A 23,409-nucleotide genomic window follows, 5' to 3' on the forward strand; every position below is an offset into this window, starting at 1 on the left:
GAATCTCTGCATTTTCATCAGTTTCTCAGTCTGCAGCTGGCATATCATGTTGTCAGCATCTTGTGATGTACCAGAGTGTACGTAGTATAAGAATGTTATTTGAAACGAACAAACCCATAAGCGTGTTTACTAATTGATACCAAAGTGTAAACATGTATTAAGTTTGGTTTTTGTGAAACTTGTGAAAATTGGTAGAAAATAAGACTTTCTAGGAAATTGTTCAAGCATGGCTTAAGATTTGGAACAGTTGATCATTTTGAGTGCTAAATGGGCATAGAAATGTTGAGTGTTTACCCAGAGAAAGATGAATTTTGACTCACGTTACGGGAGTCCTTCGATGGAGAGAAAGTTACACTTGAAGTCGAGGATGACTGATTCTGAGATTTTACCATTGTAGCAGTAATACCCTTTATTGAGCATCCAATGAGGAATGTGCACTGAACTAAGCACTTGGGAATGTACAACAGATGTAATCAATCAATAGTATTTATTGAGCACTTACCATCTGCAGAGCACTGTACTAAGTGCTTGGGAGAACAGTACAGCAGAGGTGGTAGACACATTCCCTGACACGGCAAAATCCCCACCCACTAGGAGATTTCACTCTCACTGCCCAATGTGGCCAATAAGTCCACATTTTATATAAGTCCTTAGTCCAGGACTCTGCACATAGTAAGTGCCAAATGATGGATAATGTAGAGAAAGATGGCTCCTTGCTTTACCTCTGCATTCAAGACTCTCTGGAGAAGCCACTTTTCTTATTCCCACACTGTCCCAATCTTCTGGAATCACCCCATTTCTCGCTGTGAATAATCTGTCTTTTTGGGAGTGTGTTTCCAGAGCAAATGACATATGATGAGAATGACTGACAGACATTCAATGCTATTCTTAGCCTGATGAATTAGAACACCATTTGAGGGAATGAGAATTGGCTTCTAACTCCAGCTTCCAGAGAACTTTTTCCCCATGGCACCCTTAACCAACCAATCAATCAACTGGTGATATTTATTGAGCACTGACTGACTATGTGCAGAGCACCATACTGAGCACTTGGAGAGGACACTATAATAGAGTTGGTGGACATGTTACCCACTCAAAACAATAATAATAATGATTATGGCATTTGTTAAGCACTTACTATTTGCCAGTCACTGTACTAAGTGTTGGGGTAGATACAAGCAAATTGGCTTGGACACAGGCCCTGTCCCATGTGGGCTCACAGTCTGCTTACAGTCTGCATGGTGGTGTAGAATAGACTGGATAAACCTGGAGTTTGTGGAAATGGAGTCAAATGCTTCTTCAAAGCCTTGATGTCAGCTCCTGCTTGCCTCTGCTTGCTACGCAGCAGAGAATTACATTTGAAGGCACAGTAAGCTTCTGGAAGAGCATGGGTAATCCAGATTTTTCTGAATTTCTCCAGGAGAACTCTGCTCAGAGTTTGCCAGGAATGGAGTAAAATGAGGAGGCCTGATAATTCTACAGTCAGCTCTCTCCCCTTTCTTCTGAGAGTTGGTTGTAATGGTGGTATCTTTGAGAACCCAAAGTAATTTTTCTAGAACTTGAGGAAGCACCAGAAAAGGAAGGAAAAAGACACCCTCTGGCTGCTCGAAAAGAACCAGTGATCCTTTATAAATTCATTATTATTATCATTATTACTAACAATAATGATGGTTATGATAATAATGATAATCATGATAGTAGTATTTGTTAAGAGCTTACTATGTACCAAGCACTGTATTAAGCTCTGGGGTAGTTGCACACAGTAAGCAATGAATGAATGAATACAAGATAATCAAGTTAAAAGTTACAGGATAAGTAAATGAATAAATTTAATTATTTACATTGTTGTCTTTCTCCCCTTCTAGGCTGTAATAATAATCATAATGATGGCATTTATCAAGTGTTTACTATGTGCAAAGCACTGTTCTAAGCGCTGGGGAGGTTACAAGGTGATTAGGTTGTCCCACATGGGGCTCACAGTCTTAATTCCCATTTTACAGATGAGGTAACTGAGGCACAGAGAAGTTAAGTGACTTGCCCAAAGTCACACAGCTGACAAGTGGCAGAGCCGGGATTTGAACCCATGACCTCTGACTCCAAAGCCCGTGCTCTTTTCACTGTTACGCTGCTTCTCACGCTGTAAGCTTGTTGTAGGCAGGAAATGTGTTTATTGTGATAGCGTACTCTCCTAAGTGCATAGTACGGTGCTTTGCACAAAGTAAATGCTCAGTAAATACGATTGAAAGAATGAATGAATGAATGATTGCATCAGATTCCACATTGGGCTCACAGTCTAAGTAGGAGGGAGAAAAAGTATTTTTCAGATGAGGGAAATGGGCCCAGAGAATTGAAGTGACTTGCTTGCCCAAGGTCACACAGCAGACAAGTGGCAGAGCTGGGATTAGAACCCAGGTCCAGTACTCCTAGGCCCAGGCTCTCTCCATTAAGCCCCGCTGCTTCCACAAGATCAGTACTTGATAGATGCTGACGGGTGCAGGGTGGACGTCGGGTTGATGTGACTTGGAGTGCTGGGAATGAATCAGGGAAGACTTCCTGGCAGAGGTAGAATGATAGGTGGGCCTACAAATAGGGAAAGCTGTGGCCTAGTGGATTTGAGGAGGGATTTCATGCCTCTGTAATCTTAAAGGCTGCATCTCAGAGAGTTGGCATTCCTCCATCTCACTGCTAGAGGCGGTGGGGAGTCATCTCTCTGACTGACCTGCTTCCCATGGGGCCAGTGCTCCCATGCTTCGGAGCCGAGACATTCTCCTAGGACCGAAAGCATATTCTGACATCGGTTTTCAGACTACTGGTGAAGTCTTCAAACAGTCGCCGAATGGGAGCAGACCACTGCCATTTAGCCTGCCAATCCTCCTTGTGCCGATTACTTTAATCCACATTTCAGCATCACTGCCTCCACGTGCACTGAAATCTTCCATGAAAATCAGCCTTTCACACAGATTCTATCTGTCTCCTTCCCGGTTGTGGGCAGGGAATGTGACTGTTATATAGTTCTATTGGACTTTCCCAAGAGCTTAGTACAGTGCTCTGCATACAGTAAGTGCTCAATAAATATGATGGACTGACTGGCTGAGCCGGGACAGAAAAGGTTTGGTGGAATGCTCGATGAAGCTATATGTAGCATTCCGTCTTTCCAGTTGCTAAATCAGCCAAGAAGATTCATGTTATTGTTAATTTTTTTTCCAACAATAGGGTCTAAACTGTAATTATGGCTTTAGGAAGTATGCATCAATATTTTCAGCACTGGTGAGCAAGGCTATGGAGAAGCCATAGAAATAGATGTACAATTACACTTTACTAAAACCCATTTTTCATACAAGGACAAATGAACTCCTGGAATCCAAGTGTTTACAGTGTTATTACAAAAACCTTACTAGGTCTGTGATTGTATGAATAAAACTGCACTTCACGATGGTTTTCTCTGGCTACTTTATCATACCTAATTTTCCATAGTTGGGGGGTGGCTCTTGGAAAATATGAATGTAAAGATTTTGTGAAAAGCTAGGTCTCCAGTGGCAAATTATGGCACTTTGTAATCAATAATGCCGAGACATTAAGAACTGCTGTAAGGTTTTCATTAGCTGGAAGGAGAGCACATTTAAAGGAATGTTAATAAGTATTGATGTTTAAATTTGATTTATCAGTGTTATTTAAACATATCTCTCTGCTGCACTGAGTTTATTTTTCAACATTAAAGATTATTCAGTGATATCTCCAGGTCTAAGACAAGTTCTAAACAAGATAAAGCACCATGTGAATTAATTTATTTCGGAGAAACAAGAAAACACAATTTGTGTCTTCTTTTCATTAAATTATCCTGTAGAATATTGATTTAACCCAGGCTTAAAACTTATTTCGCTAAAGAAACCAAACACAGATAAGGCTCTGGGTCAATCTGGTGATTTCATTTCCATTGAAGTAGATTGAAAAATGTGTGTGCATGTGTGTGGGTGTGTGCACACATGCATTCACATATGTGTGTGTGTGTGTGTGTGTGTGTGTGTGTGTGTGTGTGTGTGTATCTGGTGCAATATAATTATTGCAGAAATAGTAGGAAGATGAGTTGTGTGAGATCCAGAATGTTACAGCTTTTCCATTTGCAGAATACATAGAAAATACATCCACAATTGAGTCTACAATCTATAAACTGTACAAACACATGCCTCACTAGATGCCATACTGATTTTCCAAATAACAGCTATTTGCAGACTACTCTAAACTAAACGTAGCATGCTTTTCTAAAAGGCATTGAAAAGGGATAAAAACCCCTTTGTTTTTATCGGCAGCTTTGGGGAAATAAACACTCATATCCATTTAATGGTGCTTTTGTTCATAAATTTGAGGGAGAAAGCCCCCAAATAAAATAGTGGTAATTTTGTTAATTCCATGAGATTTGGAAAAGCTGTGAATTGGTATTTACCCAGGAAATGTTTAGTCTTATAAACTTGAATAGGTGAACAGTTATTAAATTTGGTCTCCTAAGAACACTTACATTCTGATTGCAGTGCAGGGCAGTCTCTGTAAGCTATCATTACATGTTGAGAAACTAGCCTCTGTAATTAACTTGCGATATTATACATAGAGCTCAAGTTACAGTGAAATCCAATTTTCCATAGTATACACACTAGGCAGCTTTGCTGAATATTAGATTTTAATGAGATTTATGAACTTATTAATAATTTATTTTTTTAAGTTCAAAAATTTCTGGTTCAGGTTCAAACTGTATTTTGAGACATTAGAGTAAAATAGGTAGAACTGCTTTTCCAGCTTGTTCAACTGAAATACAGCATCATCAACCGATCAACCATATTTCTTGAGTGCCTATTGTGTGCAGGACACTGTACTAAGCACTTGGGAGAATACACCAGAAGCACAATCCATGTCACCTGCTCTCAATGGAAGATCATTCAATCAAATGTGTATATAGCTATAATTCTATTTATTCTGATGGTATTGACACCTGTTTACTTGTTTTGTTGTCTGTCTCCCCCTTCTAGACTGTGAGCCCACTGGTGGGTAGGGACTGTCTCTATATGTGGCCAGTTTGTACTTCCCAAGCATTTAGTACAGTGCTCTGCACACGGTAAGTGCTCAATAAATACGATTGAATGAATGAATGAATGAATTTATCGAGTGCTTACCGTGTGCAGAGCACTGAACTGAGCACTTGGGCAAGTACTTTCTAGCAACATAACAGAGGTGGTTACACGTTCCCTGCCCGCAACAAGCTTATCTTTTTTGGACAGAGGTTTGTAGCCTTACTTTTCTGTCATTTTATCCCAAGGGATTGGAACTGAACATATCTCTGACATCAGTTATTGTAGCTCGCATGGCTCCTGGTGATACTGCCTGGGAATTGAGAACGGGTCTCTGGCCACTCTATATGTGGTCTGCCACTCTTTGTGGATTTCCGGGGCATGCATTCTAGAACTTTCCATCCAACGGATGCTCCCTCATTATTCCCTACCAGATTGTGCTTATTCAATAACATGCCCTAACTATTGTCTTCTCCCAAATGCTTAGGAGAGTGCTCTGCATACAGCAGATTATAAATTCCTAGAGGGCAGGGATCATCATCATCAACAGTATTTACTGAATGCCTTCTCTGTGCAGAGCACTATACTAAGCGGGTGGAAGAAAACGATAATAATAATGATGATAATTTTTTTTCAATGGCTTAGTACAGTGCTCTGCACACAGTAAGCGCTCAATAAATACGATTGATGATGATCTATTAAGCACTTACTATGTGCAAAGCACTGTACTTGTTGTGCACTGACTATGTGCCAAGCACAGTTCTAAGCACTGGGGTAGATGCAAGGTTTTCAGGTTGGACACAGTCCCTATCCCACATGGGCTCACAGTCTAAGTTGAAGGAAAGGGAATTTATTCCCCCCTTTACAGCTGAGGGAGCTGAGGCAGAGAGAAGTGAAATGACTTGCCCAAGCTCACACAGTAGGTAAGTGTCAGAGCCTAGATGATAGTAATAATAATAGTGATAACTGTGGTATTTGCTAAGCACTTACTATGTGCCAAGCACTGTACTAAGCTCTGGGGTGGGGGGGAATACAAACAAATTGGGTTGGACACAGTCCCTGTCCCAAGTGGTGCTGACAGTCTCAATCCCCATTTTATGGATGAGATAAACTGAGACACAGAAAGTGAAATGACTTGACCATGGTCACACAGCAGACATGTGGCAGAGCTGGGATTAGAACTAATGGCCTTCTGACTCTGAGGCCCGTGCTCTGTCCTCTATGCCATGCTGTTTCTCTCTGGGTTGGGAACCCAGGTCCCAAAAGCCCGGGCTCTTTCCACTCGGCCACTCTGCTATGATATGATGGAGATGGCAGACATTTTGTCTATTAACTCTATCGTCCTCTCCCAGGTGCTTAGTACAGTGCTGTGAGCACAAGTGTTCTGTACAGTACTCTGTGTACCAATAAATGCTCAATAAATGCTCAGATGGATGGACTGATTCTTCATTGAGCCGAGCATCATCATCATCATCAATCGTATTTATTGAGCGCTTACTAGGTGCAGAGCACTGTACTAAGTGCTTGGGAAGTACAAATTGGCAACATATAGAGACAGTCCCTACCCAACAGTGGGCTCACAGTCTAAAATCTTCTCCAACAATCATTGAGATACATGGCTGAGATTAATCTCCCCTAATTACCCTACCCAGGGAGCTGAGTTGAGGGAGTAGGCAAGAGAAGCAGGGAGACATCACAGAGAGGCAGTGGTTGAGAACATGTCTGACCCTGAAAAATAATAACTGGGGCATTTGGTAAGTGCTTACTATGTGCCACATACTGTGCTTAGCGCTGGTGTAGGTTCAAGACAATAGGGTCAGACACAGCCCCTGTTGCCCAAGGGGTTCATAGTCTAAAGAGGAGGGAGAACAGGGATCGAATCCCCATTTTACAGATGAGGAAACTGTGGCATGGAGAAGGTAAGTGATGTTCCAGGGTCACACAGCAGGTAAATCATGGAGCGGGGATTAGAACCCAGGTCCTGGGACTGGGGAAGGGAATACAATGGCTTTGGAGCAAGGGCAGGGGGATCAGGGTGTCTCCCCAGAGCATAGTTCTTCGTGTGGGAGCTCAGGCAGATGACATTATAACACACTGCACCCCCAAAGTAATGCAATGATATCATGCTAAACGGGAGGGAATGACTTTTTAGACGGTTTTCTGGGACTTACCCTTCACTTGCCCTTAGAGCGTGGCCTCCTAACGACTAAATCCTCATCATCAACCAATCAATCAATGGTGTTTATCAAGCGCTTACTGTGTGCAGAGCACTGTACCAAGCACTTGGGAGAGTACCAGGTAACAGAGTTGGTAGACACGTGCCCTGCCCACAGTGAGCTTACAGTCTGTGCACCCATTTGATGTGTTCTATGCTACCACTGCCTTGTAAAACTCTCAATGAACCAAGACCCTACACAGCTATGCCCCTATGGAATTTCAAAGGTTTGTGTAGATTTCTGGATCTAGATCTAGCCTATGTAATCTTGATCTTGTCAATGAGGATATGTGTCATTAGTCCCATCTAAACATTAATTTTCATCTTCTGAGATGATATAAGCCAGCAAATTCCGGCCTCTCATTCAATCAATCAATCAATCGTATTTATTGAGCACTTACTGTGTGCAGAGCACTGTACTAAGCGCTTGGGAAGTACAAGTTCCTATTCCTGAGCTGTTTTCATATGCCCAAAATATCCACTTGTTTAGGTCAGAACCATCCACCAACCTAGCCAGTGACAAAAAATTATATCATTAACTATGTTGCTCTGAGAGCCAATGGGGCTACTAGAAAGGGTCAATGATACTCCTGCTGACTAGAAGAAATTAGAGAGGCCTATCAAAATGGCCTTCCACTCCATTTCTCTTTTGCCCTTTGAGTAACCAGATTTCCAAGCACAAGTCCCACCCAGCGCAGTGGTGTTCCAGTGAACTTCACTTCACTGCTCCACTGCTAGGAGAATTACTTCTCTCCAGGACTTTGTGGTTCGAAAGCCTGTCTTGCAGTTTGATCTTCAGTGTAACCCACAAGGGATACTGAGGAAACAGCTTCAGGAGTCGGGCACTGCTTCTCTGGTGAGTCCAGGTCTCGATCGATCACTAGTATTTACTGAGCACCTACTGTGTGCAGAACACTGTGCTAAATGCTTGAAAGAGTATAATAGAATTTGTCGACTTGATCCTTGAGAAGCAGCATGGCTTTGGCGAAAGAGCCCTGACCTGGGAATCAGGAGACTGGAGTTCTAATCCCTGCTCTGCCACTTATCTGCTGTGTGAGCTTGTGCAAGTCACTTAACTTCTCCGGCCTCAGTTTCCTCATCTATAAAATGGGGTTTCAATACCTGATTTCCCCCCTACGTGGATTATGAGCCTCTTGTGAGACAGGTCGTGTGTCTGATCTTATTGCATTGTACCTACTCCAATGCTTAGCAAATAGTCAGTGCTTAACTATCGTTATTAAGTGATGTACCCAAGGTCACACAGCTGCTCAGTCTCAGAGGTGGGTCTAGAATCCAGGTCCCCTGATTCCCAGTTCCATAATCTTTCCCCTAGGCCACACTGCCTTTCAACATTTTCACATAGAATTCTCTTAGAAAACACTCCTTGCATCATTACCTATCTGACTGGAATTATCAGACCAATCAGGAAAGCAGTATGGCCTAGTGGAAACAGCCTGGGCCTGGGTGTCAGAGGACCTGGCTTCTAATCCTGGTTCTGCCACTTGTCTGCTGTGTGACCTTGGGTGAGTCACTTCACTTCTCTGGTCCTCAGTTTCCTCATCTGTAAAATGGATATTAAATCCTTCTTCCTCCTACTTAGACTGTGAGCCCCATGTAGGACAAGGACTGTGTATCTACTCCAGCACTTAGTTCAGTGCTTGGCACCAAATAAACACTTAAACAGATATCATTATCGTTGATATCATTGTTTATGATGTCCCTAGACCTTGAAACAGGATTGTGCTGAGTTTTGTAAGTTTGTACTTTGCCACATGGCCATCTTAATACCTTAACGAAGAGTTCAGGAGATGAGCCATGTGTCTATAGAAGCAACTCATGAAGGAAGAGCTGTCCCCAATTTATGCAATGTCACCCCGATCCTGTGTCTCTTTCCTGTAGCGAGCACTTGCTTTCTGACTCAGAAAATATCGACATGCTCAGTGACAGCCTCAAGCAGAGGAAAACATGCTTCTGGAGTTGCCACCTCAGCAGAACCTATTTAGAACTCCTTTGTTGGCATCTTTACCTATTGCACTGTTAAAACTTTGTCTGATCCTATTAAAGCTGTGCACATTAAGATCTGGGCCCCTAGAGAACACCTTACGGCTTTGCTCTCTACTCCTTGAAACCAGAGAGGCTGAAGATGTGACATTGTTGATTCTTCCATACAGTTGCTAGAGTGGAAGCTCTTTGTGGACAGGGAATATGTCTCAAGCATCTGTCATACTTTCCCAGGAGCTTAGTACCACTCAATATATTCTACTATTTCTTTCTTTCATCATATTGGCTAAATGCTTACTATATGCCAGGCTCTAAACTGAGCACTGGGGTAGATACAAGTTTATCAGTTTGGACAGAGTCCATGTCCCACATGGGACTCACGGTATTAATCCTCATTTTTACAGATGAGAAAATGGAAGCACAGTGAAGTGAAGTGACTTGCCCCGGGTCACACAGCAGACATGTGGTGGAGCGAGGATTAGAACCCAGGTCCTTCTGACTCCTAGGCCCATGCTCTATCTACAAGGCCACGCATCTCAAATATTTCCAGATTGTTTTTGTGATGCTCGATTATGATATTACAAAGCAGGAGAAAAGTAGGCCAGGTTGAATTTAAACTACTATTAATAGTAATAATAATAATAATAACAATCATAATAATAATTGTGGTATTTGTTAAGCTTTTACTGTGTGCCAAACACTGTCTTAAGCACTGGGATAAATACAAGATAATCAGGTCCCACATGGGGCTCACCATCTAAGTAGGAGGGAGAACAGGTATTGAATCCCCATTTTGCAGATGAGGGAACTGAGGCACAGAGAAATTAAGTGACTTGCCCAAGATCACACAGCAGACAAGTGGTGGAGGTGGTATTAGAACCCAGGTCCTCCTGACTCCCAGGCCAGTGCTCTTTTCACTAGGCCATGCTAATCCAGTCTACACCATGTGTTGGTTGTGTGACCTTGAGCAAGTCATTTCACTTTCCTCTGCCTCAGTTACCTCATCTGTGAAATGTGGATTAAGACTGTGAGCACCATGTGAGACAGGGACTATGTCCAACCTGAGTAATCAATCAATCAATCAATAACTCAATCAATCAATCGTATTTATTGAGCACTTACTGTGTGCAGAGCACTGTACTAAGCGCTTGGGAAGTACAAGTCGGCAACACATAGAGACAGTCCCTACCCAACAGCAGGCTCACAGTCTAGAAGAGTAAGTAAGTAAGTAAGTAAGTAAGAGTAAGTAAGAAGTGATTCTGTGGGGTTAGCGAAATGGCACACACACATGATACTTCCCAGGCACCAGATAGCCACCAAGTGCTCTGTTCCCAGGGGGCATTATCCTTCACAACTGGACTCAATCACAGCATGATTTCAGTCATCAATCAACCCATTGATGGTATTTTTTGAGCACTCACTGTCTGCAGAGCATGATGCTAAGCGCTTGGAAGAGTATAGTACAACCTAATGGGTAGGCACAATCCCTACTGCCTTGGAGCTTACAGTCTACTGGAGCCCTTAGATCCAAAATCAACTTGAATGCCATCTCTAGAAATGGGTCCTAAAGTTAAAGTCAGTTCCCTTTTCCTGAGCGGCTTGATTTTCTTGCAGCAAATACGATTTGCTTGCAGTCAGCCCACCTGAAAGGAAGGCCAGGGGACTGGGAGAGATGCCTTTTGTGATTCGAAATCCCATATCAGTCTGCTTATTTTGAAGAGTCTGTCTTGACTACCAGCAGGGTACTTCTTGTGGAACTCTCTGAGCAAAGTTTCAAAGTGCCGTTTCATGTTCTGTGTCTTGCAAACTGACAGGAAAGATGAGCGAAGCAGACACTTTGGGTCACCTGGGCCATTTCGGTTTCCATACCCACCTTTTCTTTGAAAATAAACGAACCCAGAAATAAATAGGTAAACATTCTTGTGGCCATGTCTCCTGTTAGACCATAAGCGCTTCCTGAGCAGGCAATGTTATTCTCTTCAAAGCCAAAGATAAATCACTAATAACTCATTCCAATTATCTAGAGACATCCTGGGAGGATGAATACTATGTATCTCTGGCATTCAAACCATGGTGAGGAAAAAAGGGAGACCATTTGTGAAAAGAGCCTGGGCCTGGGAGTGAGAGGACCTGGGTTCAAATCCCAGCTCTGCCACTCACCTGCTGTGTGATATTGGGCAAGTCACGTCAGGTCTCAGGGCCTCAGCTTCCACATCTGTAAAATGGGGATTTGATCCCTGGTCTCCTTCCTACTTAGACTGGGAGACCCATGTGGTTCCCATGGGTGATAATCCCATGTGATTATCCTGTATCTACTCTAGTGCCTAGTACAGTGCTTGGAACATAGGAAGTGCTTAACAAACATCATTATTATTATTATTACTCCTTCTCAAGCCCTGAGTTCAGTGCTTTGCACAATATGGGTACTTAATAAATTATTTCATTCATTCATTCAATTTAATTGTATTTATTGAGCACTTTGTGCAGAGCACTGTATTAAGCTCTTGGGAGAGTACAATATAACAATAAACAGATGCATTACCTGCCCAGAATGAGTCTACAGTCTATTTATCTGGCTATGATTTATTTAGGGTTTCAGGAGTGATTTGAATTCAAATTGGAGTCATGTTGGTCATTTGACCATCTGAACAAGAAGGACAGATTCAATCAATCAGTGGTATTTATTGAGTGCTTACTATGTGCAGTGCACTGTACTAAGCCCTTGGGAGAGTACAACAGAACAGAATTGGTAGACACTTTCCCTACCCATGGACAGACTAACAAGCAGCTGTAGCAGTGGGAGTTTCTATTTTGAGAAGCAGCATGGTGTTGTGGAAAAAGCACAGGCCTGGGAATCAGAAGGTCATGGGTTTTAATTCCGTCTCCACCACTTGTCTGTTCTGTGAACTTGGGAAAGTCATTTCACTTCTCTGGGCCTCAGTTACCTCATCTGTAAAATGGGGATTAAGACTGTGAGTCACATGTGTCCAACCACATTTGTTTGTGTCCATCCAGCCCTTAGTATGGTGCCTGGAACAGAGTAAGTGCTTAGCAAATACCATAATTATCATTATTAGTATTGCTTCACTTCTCTGTGCCTCAGTTACCTCATCTCTAAAAAATGGGGATTAAGAGTGTGAGCCCAATCTGGGACAGGGACTGTGCCCAACCTGATTAATTTTATCTACCTCAGATAGTAGTTGGCACATAGTAAGTACTTAACAGTTACCATTATTATCATTATTCTTATTATTCTTATTATTATTTGATAATGCAAAACTGTGATAAAGTCAAGGCTGCATGGCTCACCTCTGAATCTGAGGAAGTCCCTGGCAGTGTCCACCAGTAAGGCAGAAGCAAACCTGGTGACTTGAAGACCTCTGCAGGCATGGTGAACCATGTCCTTTAATATCACCCAATAATGATAACTGGTATTTGTTAGGCCCTTGCTATTTGCCAAGCACTGTAATAAGCATTGGGGTAACTGCAAGATAATCAGGTCAGACACAGAAGAAGCATGGCCTAGTGGAAAGAGCACAGGCCTCTGGGAATCAGAGGATCTTGGGTTCATTCATTCAATCATATTTATTGAGCACTTACTGTGTGCTAGTCCTAGCTCTGCCATTTGCCTGCTGGGTGACTTTGAGCAAGTCACTTAACTTCTCTCTGTGCCTCAGTTTCCTCAACTATAAAATGGGGATTCAATCTTGGCTCTCCCTCATAGTTAGACTGTTAGACTCACGTGGTATGGGGATTGTGCCCAACCTGATCAACTTTTAGAACAGTGCTTGACACATAGTAAGCACTTAACAAATACCATGAAAAATAAAATAAAATAAAATGAAACAGTCCTCTTCTCACTTGGGGCTCTCAGTCTAAGGAGGAGGGAGAACAGATATTGAATCTCCACTTTACATTTGAGGAAATTGAGGCACAGAAAAGTTAAGTGACTTACCCAAGGTCACACAGCAGGCTAGTGGCAGAGCTGGAACTAGAACCCAGGTCCTCTGACTCTCAGGCCCCTGCTTTTCCCCACTAATGGTCTCCCTTTTAATAATAATAATAATATTGATGATGATGGCATTTATTAAGCACTTACTATGTGCAAAACACTGTTCTAAGCACTGGGGAGGTTACAAGGTTGTCCCGGGGGGGCTCACCGTCTTAATCCCCATTTTACAGATGAGGTTACTAAGGCCCAGAGAAGTTAAGTGACTTGCCCAAAGTCACGCAGCTGACAATTGGCGGAGTCGGGATTTGAACCCATGACGTCTGACTCCAAAGCTCATGCTCTTTCCACTGAGCCACGCTCCTTCTCAACACGGTTTGAGTGCCCGAGATACAGAGTGTTCATTCTCTGAAGGATGTCTCTAGATAATATGAATGAGAAATTAGTGATTTATCTTTGACTTTGCCGAGAATCATTTTTGATTACAGCATTATTTACCTCAGACGGGTTCAGAGGAAAGAGGTTTGGCAGTCAGTCACAGAGGTCCTCTTTTTATTTCTGTTTTTCAGGTTATCAGAAGAGCTTGACCCAGCTGTGGTTTTTCTCAATTTCATATATTTGGCTGGGATGCTGACTGGTGATTTCTGTCAATAACTCGGATGGAATTGTGATGTGGTTTGTTCGGGATTCAGCTCTGTTCAGAGCAGTGATCATTTCCGATCAGAACATGTTATGGCCTTGATTCATAGAATTTGAGGGCTTTAGAAATCCATCCCTCTCTCTTTCCACGATGCCTTTTGACACCCTTTCTTTGGAGCATGTCCGCAGACTCAACTGAAAACCCGTACAATGTTTCTATATGTACACAGTGGAGGCCAGGGGGGTGGGGGGAAGGGGGATGAAGGAATGTTTAAAGAGGTTGGGAGGTCAGAGAGGGAGAGGCCAAAGAGTGGAGTGGACTGGAATGAAGGTCACCTGTTTCTTAAGAGGAGTCACCAGGGAGAGTTGAGATATCATCTACCTCCACATCAAACAGAAACTCCTTACCATTGGCTCTAAAGCACACAATCACCTTGCCCCCTCCTACCTCACTTTGCTACTTTCCTACTGCAACCCAGCCTATACACTTCATTCCTCTAATGCCAACCTTCTCACTGTACTTCAATCTCATCTACCTCGCCACTGACCTCTTGCCCATGTCTTGCCTTTGGCCTGGAATGCCCTCCAGTGGAAAGAGCACGGGCTTGGGAGTCACAGGTCGTGGGTTCTAATCCCAGCTCCACCACTTAGTGTGACTTTGGGCAAGTAACTTAACTTCTTTGCGCCTCAGTTACTTCATCTGTAAAATGGGGATTAAGACTGTGAGCCCCATGTGGGACAACCTGATTACCTTGTCCCAGCACTTAGAACAGTGCTTGGAACATAGTAAGTGCTGAACAAATACCATCATCATCATCATCATCATATCCGACAGACAATGACTCTCTCCCCCTTCAGAGCCTTATTGAAGGCAAATCTCCTCCAAGAGGCCTTCCCTGATTAAGCCCTTCTTTCCTCTCTTCCCACTTTCTTCTGCATTGCCCTGACTTGCCCCCTTTATTCATCCCACTTCCTATCCCCACAGCACTTATGTACAGCTCTGTAACTTATTCATTGATATTAATGTCTGTCTCCCCCTATAGACTGTAAGCTCATTGTGGTGAAGAAATGTGTCCATTTGTTGCTGTATTGCCCTCTCCCAAGTGCTTAGTACAGTGCTCTGCCCATAGTTATTGCTCAATAAATACGAATGACTTACTGCCTGACAGGTATCCTGTCCCTGCTTTACACATTGGGAAACCAAGGCCAAAGAGATAAAGTCATGTGCCCATAATCACGCAGCAGGCCAGGGGATAAGCTGGCTAGGGGAGGCTCCCAATTCCATATCCTTTCCACTAGGCTGTGATCGGCACATCAGGGCAGCAGTATATTCTCTATATTCTTTCAGTAGTATATTCTATATTCAGTATATTCTTTGATGTTACTGATGCCTGTTTACTTGTTTTGTTGTCTGTCTCCCCCTTCTAGACTGTGAGCCCGTTGTTGGATAGGGATTGTCTCTGTTGCCGAATTGTACTTTCCAAGCACTTAGTACAGTGCTCTGCACACAGTAAGTGCTCAATAAATATGATTGAATGAATTCTCTACCTGTTGGGCCTAAAGACTACTTTCGATTTGCCAAAATGTAATAGTCCCTCAAAGAAAAATAGGAGGACACCATATTTTCATTTTTTCACTGTCAGGAGGCTCTGTGTTTTAATTTTTGAGTTCTGCATTACCTGAACAAGAGCTTGTTACATAGGCATCAATATCATTTTTTTTCCTGAAGGAAAAGATCTTACAAATCACACCTTTCTAAACAAATACCGAGAGATGTCGTTACACAGAATATGGCCTCGGGGGACTATTGTTTGTCAACCAGCTTGTAGAGAACCTTAAATAACCTGGTTTTGCCACAAATAACGTCACATTTAACACTGTGAGATTGGAGTTATGCATACAGGGAGGGAGTACAGTAGCGCACGCACACACATTTTTATTATTCTCTCAAACACATATATTTGGAAAAGATGCAATTCTCAAAAACATAAGTAACAGAGAGTACTCATATTTTTGAACTGCTGGTCTGGAAGGTATATAGAAAAAAGTTCATGTTTCTTGAATGCAAACTTGGTTGGATTAAAACTCACTTGTGCCACTTCAAGAAAGACTTTACTAGAGGTCTTTAGGGGTGTGGGTGTCGTGTGTATGTATGTGTAAAAGTTTGTGTGTGCTTGTAAAAATTGGGGAGGGAGGATGAGAGAGCAGGAGAGGAAAGAAGAGTTGAAGGGCGTAAGAGAAGGAAAATTGGGTCAGTTTTGAATATTTAGTTTTCTCTTAGATTTATACGATGGTTTTTCTTGGAAGGTCTGAGGAAACCCAGCATTTTTGGAATCCCATGAATATTCTAAAATCTACCTTAGGAATATTGTCAGCTCATTACTCTTAAAAATATTTTTCAATCCACTTAATCTTTAACTTCTGTTTAGTTGAAGTTGGAAGTAGTACCGATTGTCCCAATATATTTGCAAGTAGATTCTGCCGGATAAAAAGAGCAGTCTGCCATGTCAATGGAGACATTGGCTTCTTTGTGAAAAACAAAACTTCGGTCCCTTAACCCAGAGAAGGGCAAGAACCAGATTTAAGCTGAAGGAACTGTAACACTCAAAACTCCCATTTGGATTATTAAATCCCAAAATGGACTTGTAATTGTAATGGGACTGACACCCATTCTTATTCTCTCCTATCGACTTTAACTTCTTCACCCTTGTGAACCAACCTTTGTACACCTGACAGTTGAAATAAGTAATGATAGCATTTGAAAGGTATTCTTCTCATCATTAAAGTCATATATGCAGTATTCCTTTATTTTTATATTGTCTTCATCAATGTAAGTCTGTCACATAAATTTTAATACATGATTTATGGTTACAAATTCATTTTTTCATTCTCATTTATTATGTGGTGTCACATTTTATCACAGTTGCATTTAATCATCCTCTGTCTGCATATTAATGGTTACAAATATGATACCTGTGTAGAACGAGGAAGCCAGGAGCTGTAACTGTCTCTCAGTGCAACGGATGACTGCCTTGAAAAGTGGGGTTGAATAGAAAACTTTAGACATCTTTGTACATGCATACACATTTTCAAATAACTCCCAGAGCAAAAATGGAGTAGCTACTCTTGAAAGTGTACATTCTATTTTTTCAAAAATTAAGCTTTTATAAATACCCATATTTAATAAACTCATGGCTCTACGGCTATATCTAGGACATCAAAATCCTTACGCATACAATCTGCTAGATAATCAGCAATATATTAATGTGTTGGTGTGCAAAATACTCTAAAGATGGTTTATTGCCTCACATAAACACCCATTTATTTCAACTTCTCAGGAAAGTAGTCAGGCTATCAGTTTCTTATTTTAATGCTCCGATCCATATTAGCTACAGGTTTATTCAAAATGTTGCCCCCTTGGCTAACTAAAGAAACTGTGTTATAGTCATGAATCTGGGACTGAGGTTTGATTTTGCCCAGGCCTGGGAGTCAGAGTACACGGGTTCTAATCCTTGCTCTGCCACTTGCCTGCACTTTGGGCAAGCCACGTCAGTTCTCTGTGCTTCAGTTGCTTCATCTGTAAAACAGGGATTCAATTCCTGTCCCCCCTGTCCTTTAGACTGTGAGCCACATGTGGGTCAGGAATTTGTCCGACCTGATTATCTTGTATCTATTCAGGTGCTTAGTACAGTACTTGGCATGCACTAAGGCAGTTACATAACCACAATTATTTTCACTATGAGGTGCAATATGGATTTTAGTAGTTCTTCATTTCTCGGCCCATTTTCAGAATTATTATCATTATTATAGTAGTAATTCAATTGTATCAATTAAGCACTTACTGTGTGCAGCGCACTGTACTTGACGCTTGGGAGAGTACAATATAACAATAAAGAGACACAGCCCTGTCCACAGCCAGCTCACAGAGGGGGAGTTGCCGACTTGTACTTCCCAAATGCTTAGTACAGTGCTCACAGTAAGCGCTCAATAAATGATTGAATGAATGAATGACGGACATTAATATAAATAAATACATTGATAAATAAATACATACATTACAGATGTATACAGATATATACATATGAGTGTGACTGTGAGCCCACTGTTGGGTAGGGACCATCTCTATATGTTGCCAACTTGTACTTCCCAAGCACTTACTACAGTGCTCTGCACACAGTAAGTGCTCAATAAATACAACTGAATGAATGAATGGGGATCTACCCCAGCGCTTAGTACAGTGCCTGGCACATAGTAAATGCTCAACAAATGTGATAAAAAAACTTGTGTAACAATGCTTTCATTTCAGTAAGAAGAATCTGAAAGTCCCAGAATGATGAATGGCTTTCAATACTTTATAACTCATCAGTATGACCAGTTCTTCTCTGACCTGAGATTTGCCTTCTTGTAAAAGCCCATGCTGAAGTACCAACCAATGTTTGATGCCCCCAGCAAAATGGTACCCTGAACCCAGAGGGGCTTGTGCTGTGGATAAATGTCCCCACGTTTTTTCATTCCCCTATTTGGATTCTAATCCATCCTCTGCCACTTAGCTGCCTTGTGACCTTGGGCAAGTCACTTAACTTCCCTGGGCCTCATTTTCCTCACCTGTAAAATGGACATTCAACACCTGCTCGCCCTTTCCTCTAGTCTTTGAGCCCTGTGTGGAATGGGGACTTTGTCTGACCTGATTGTCTCATACTTACACACCGTGTAGTGCAGTGCATGTCACACAGTAAGCATTTCACATTACACCAGTATTATCATTATTGTTATTATTACAAATACTCTAGACTGTAAGCTCCTTGTGGGCAAGGAATGTGCCTGTTTATTGTTGTTTTGTACCCTCCCAAGCTTAGTACAGTGCTCGGCACACAGTAAGTGCTCAATAAATATGACAATGAATGAACACTGGGGAAAACAGATGCTTTGACTGGACTGAGTGAACTGTAACAATGCTTTGAGCAAATAGGATGTCAGCAGTAATTGGATTTCATAAGAGGTTGCAACTGAGAAGTGTGCATTGGGGATTCAAATTAAAAAGGTTAAAGCAAAGTTTTTGAATTCATCAATGTATGTAAAAGCAGGGAGATCAGACACCCCATGGCCTTTAGTGTCATCAGTTTGAACAAGATGCCCCATCTGTTCATCAAAGGAAATAATCTGGGTTGAGGTCTCATTCAACTGAATACACAGACTACATCTGACTACTCTCAATCAGCTTTCTCCCTCCTATCTTACCTTGCAATGTCCTACTCCAACTCTGACATTACACTTCACTCCTCTACCACCAACCAACTCACTGTACCTCCATCTCATCTGTCCTGCCTTTGACCCCTCGACCACACCTTCCCTTTGTCTTGGAATAATCTCTGGCCTCATATCAATCAGTCAGTCAATCAATTGTATTCATTCATTCATCTATCCATTCGATGGTATTTATTGAGCACTTCCTGTGTGCAGAGCACTGTACTAAGTGCTTGAGAGAGTACACTTAATGTCTGTTTCCCCATCTAAACTGTAAGCTCATTTTGGGCTGGGAATGTGCCTGTTATATTGTTATATTGTACTCTCCCAAGTTCTTAGTGCAGTGCTCTGCACACAGTAAGCGCTCCATAACTACGATTGATTGATGGATTGATTGATTACAATACAACAGAGTTGGTAGACATGTTCCCTGCCCACAGGGAGATTACAGTCTAAAGGGGGAGACAGACATTAATATAAATAAATAATGTATACTATATGATTTAAAGTACTGTGGGGTTGAGGGTGGGGCAAATATCAAATGCCCAAAGGTATAGACAAGTGTATAGACAACACAGAAGGGAGAGGGAGCCAGGAGGAAAGAGGGCTTAATAGGGGAAGGCCCCTTGGAAGAGATGTGACCTTAATAAAGCTTTGAATGGGGGGAGATTGATGGTCTAATACACCTGGAGGAGGAAGAAGATCTAGGCCAGAGGAAGGACCCGGGAAAAGGGTCCGTGGCTAGGTGAACAAGATCGGGGAACAGTAAGTAAACTGGCGCTACAGTAGCTAAGTGCCATCAGGGGGTGATAGAGCCGCACAGCCTTCCAGAATAATGATTAGTGCCACTAGAGGGAGCTAGAGAAGGGCAGCCCCTCAGAATAATGCTTAGTGCCACCAGGGGGCGATAGAGAGGTACGGTCCCCCAGAATAATTATTATTACCACCAGGGGGCAATAGAGAGTTGCAGACCCTCAGAATAGTGATTAGTGCCACCAGGGGGCGATAGAGAGTTGTGGCCTCTCAGAATAATGATTAGTGCCACCAGGGGGCGATAAATACCAATGGCATTCGCACTATCCCTCCTCCCCCTTCCCTTTCCTTCCCTTCCTTTGAAGCCCACATTATTCGCCTCTACCACCCCCTCCAGATTCTTGCAGCCCTCATCTACCGTCCCCCCCCCCACGGTCCCACCTCCAACTTCTTTAATGATTTTGACCCCTTCCTCACCTTCCTCCTCTTCTTCTCCATGCCCATTCTGATCCTTGGAGACTTCAACATCCACATGGATATCCCATGTGACTCCTCTGCCGCCCACCTTCTATCTCCTTGACGCTGCCAACCTCTTGCTCCACCCCACCTCGCCCACTCACCAACTTGGTCACACCCTCGACCTCATCATCTCCTACCACTGCACTGTGTCCACCCTCACCAACTCTGAAATCCCTCTCTCTGATCATAGTCTTCTCACCTGCCTCCTCACTCACACTCCTTTCCCGTGTAAATCCATATTACTCCCTCACAGAGATCTCCGCTCTCTTGACCCCATCCATCTTTCTGAACGCCTCACTCCCCACCTCACCTCCCTCTCCTCTCTACCCAATCTTGATGATCAGATTACTTCTCTCAATTCTACCCTTTCTACTCAGCTAGACTCACTCGCTCCCTTTTCCCTTCACCACTCTCGTACCACTAACCCACAGCCCTGGATCATTGCCACTGTCTGCCTCCTTCACTCTTATGCTCGAGCTGACGAACGCTGCTGGCGAAAGTCTAAACACCATGCCAACCTCGTTCACTTCAAGTTTATCCTTTCCTGCCTTAACTCAGCCCTCTCCTCTGCCAGACAAAACTATTTCTCCTCCCTTATTGACACCGACGCCCATCATCCCCGTCAGCTCTTCCGTACATTCAACTCCCTTCTCAGGCCCCCGGTTCCTCCCCCTCCTCCTTCCCTCACCCCCAACGATCTGGCCACCTACTTCATTAATAAAAATAAATCCATCAGGTTGGACCTCCCCAAAGTCACTTCCCCCACTTCTCCAACTCCCCAGCTCTCAACGCTGTCCGCTACTCTCCCATCCTTCCCAGCAGTATCCTCAGAGGAGCTCTCCTCCCTCCTCTCAAGTGCTACTCCGGCCACCTGTGCTTCTGACCCCATTCCCTCTCATCTCATGAAATCTCTCGCTCCGTCCCTTCTCCCCTCCTTAACTTCCATCTTCAACCGCTCACTCTCCACTGGTTCCTTCCCCTCTGCCTTCAAACATGCCCATGTCTCTCCCATCCTAAAAAAACCCTCTCTTGACCCCACCTCACCTTCTAGTTATTGCCCCATCTCCCTCCTACCATTCCTTTCCAAACTCCTTGAACGAGTCGTCTACACGCACTGCCCCGAATTACTCAACAACAACTCTCTCCTTGACCCCCTCCAGTCTGGCTTCTGTCCCCTACATTCCATGGAAACTGCCCTCTCAGAGGTCACCAATGACCTCCTGCTTGCCAAATCCAATGGCTCCTACTCTATCCTAATCCTCCTCGACCTCTCAGCTGCCTTTGACACTGTGGACCACCCCCTTCTCCTCAACACGCTATCCAACCTTGGCTTCACAGACTCCGTCCTCTCCTCGTTCTCCTCTTATCTCTCCGGTCATTCTTTCTCAGTCTCTTTTGCAGGCTCCTCCTCCCCCTCCCATCCCCTTACTGTGGGGGTTCCTCAAGGTTCAGTTCTTGGTCCCCTTCTGTTCTCAATCTACACACACTCCCTTGGTGACCTCATTCAGTCCCACGGCTTCAACTATAATCTCTATACTGATGACACCCAGATCTACATCTCTGCCCCTGCTCTCTCCCCCTCCCTCCAGGCTCGCATCTCCTCCTGCCTTCAGGACATCTCCATCTGGATGTATGCCCGCCACCTAAAACTCAACATGTCCAAGACAGAACTCCTTGTCTTCCCTCCCAAACCCTGCCCTCCCTGACTTTCCCATCACTGTTGACGGCACTACCATCCTTCCCGTCTCACAGGCCTGCAACCTTGGTGTCATCCTCGACTCCGCTCTCTCGTTCACCCCTCACATCCAAGCTGTCACCAAAACCTGCCGATCTCAGCTCCGCAACATTGCCAAGATCCGCCCTTTCCTCTCCATCCAAACCGCTACGCTGCTCGTTCAAGCTCTCATCCTATCCCGTCTGGACTACTGTATCAGCCTCCTCTCCAATCTCCCATCCTCGTGTCTCTCCCCACTTCAATCCATACTTCACGCTGCTGCCCAGATTGTCTTTGTCCAGAAACGCTCTGGGCATGTTACTCCCCTCCTCAAAAATCTCCAGTGGCTACTAATCAATCTGCGCATCAGGCAGAAACTCCTCACCCTCGGCTTCAAGACTCTCCATCACCTCGCCCCCTCCTACCTCACCTCCCTTCTCTCATTCTACAGCCCAGCCCCCACCCTCCACTCCTCTGCCGCTAATCTCCCCGTGCCTCGTTCTTGCCTGTCTCGCTGTCGACCCCCAGCCCACGTCATTCCCCTGGCCTGGAACACCCTCCCTCCACACATCCGCCAAGCTAGCTCTCTTCCTCCCTTCAAGGCCCTACTGAGAGCTCACCTCCTCCAGGAGGCCCTCCCAGACTGAGCCCCCTCGTTCCTTTCCCCCTCCTCCCCCTCTCCACCCCCCCACCTTACCTCCTTCCCTTCCCCACAGCACCTGTGTAGATGTATATATATTTTCATACGTATTTATTACTCTATTTATTTATTTATTTTCCTTGTACATATCTATTTTATTGATTTTATTTTGTTAATATGCTTTGTTTTGTGCTCTGTCTCCGCCTTCTAGACTGTGAGCCCACTGTTGGGTAGGGACCGTCTCTATATGTTGCCAACTTGTACTTCCCAAGCGCTTAGTATGGTGCTCTGCACACAGTAAGCGCTAAATAAATACGATTGATTGATTGATTGATTGATTGCTTAGTACAGTGCTCTGCACACAGTAAGTGCTCAATAAATACCACTGTTTACTTGATTGATTGTTTGATAAGGCAGTATTTGGCCCCACAGTTTTTCTACCTCCTAGATGTCATATGCTGGGTGTCAATAAATGGAAAACTTCAGAATTGTAAGCTCTTTGAGGGCAGGGATCATGCCTTTTAACTCTATTATACTCTCACAAGTTAGTAATAGTAGCAGTAGTAATGACCGTAGTAGTAGGAGTGGGGATAGAAATATTGAACAGTCTTGTAGTACAATGGACTGGACTTGAATTGGGCCTCAGTAAGTATAGTCACACAAAAATCCTTCTCACTT

Source organism: Tachyglossus aculeatus, chromosome X1 (genome assembly GCF_015852505.1).
Source record: "Tachyglossus aculeatus isolate mTacAcu1 chromosome X1, mTacAcu1.pri, whole genome shotgun sequence".
Taxonomy (NCBI): Eukaryota; Metazoa; Chordata; class Mammalia; order Monotremata; family Tachyglossidae; genus Tachyglossus; species Tachyglossus aculeatus.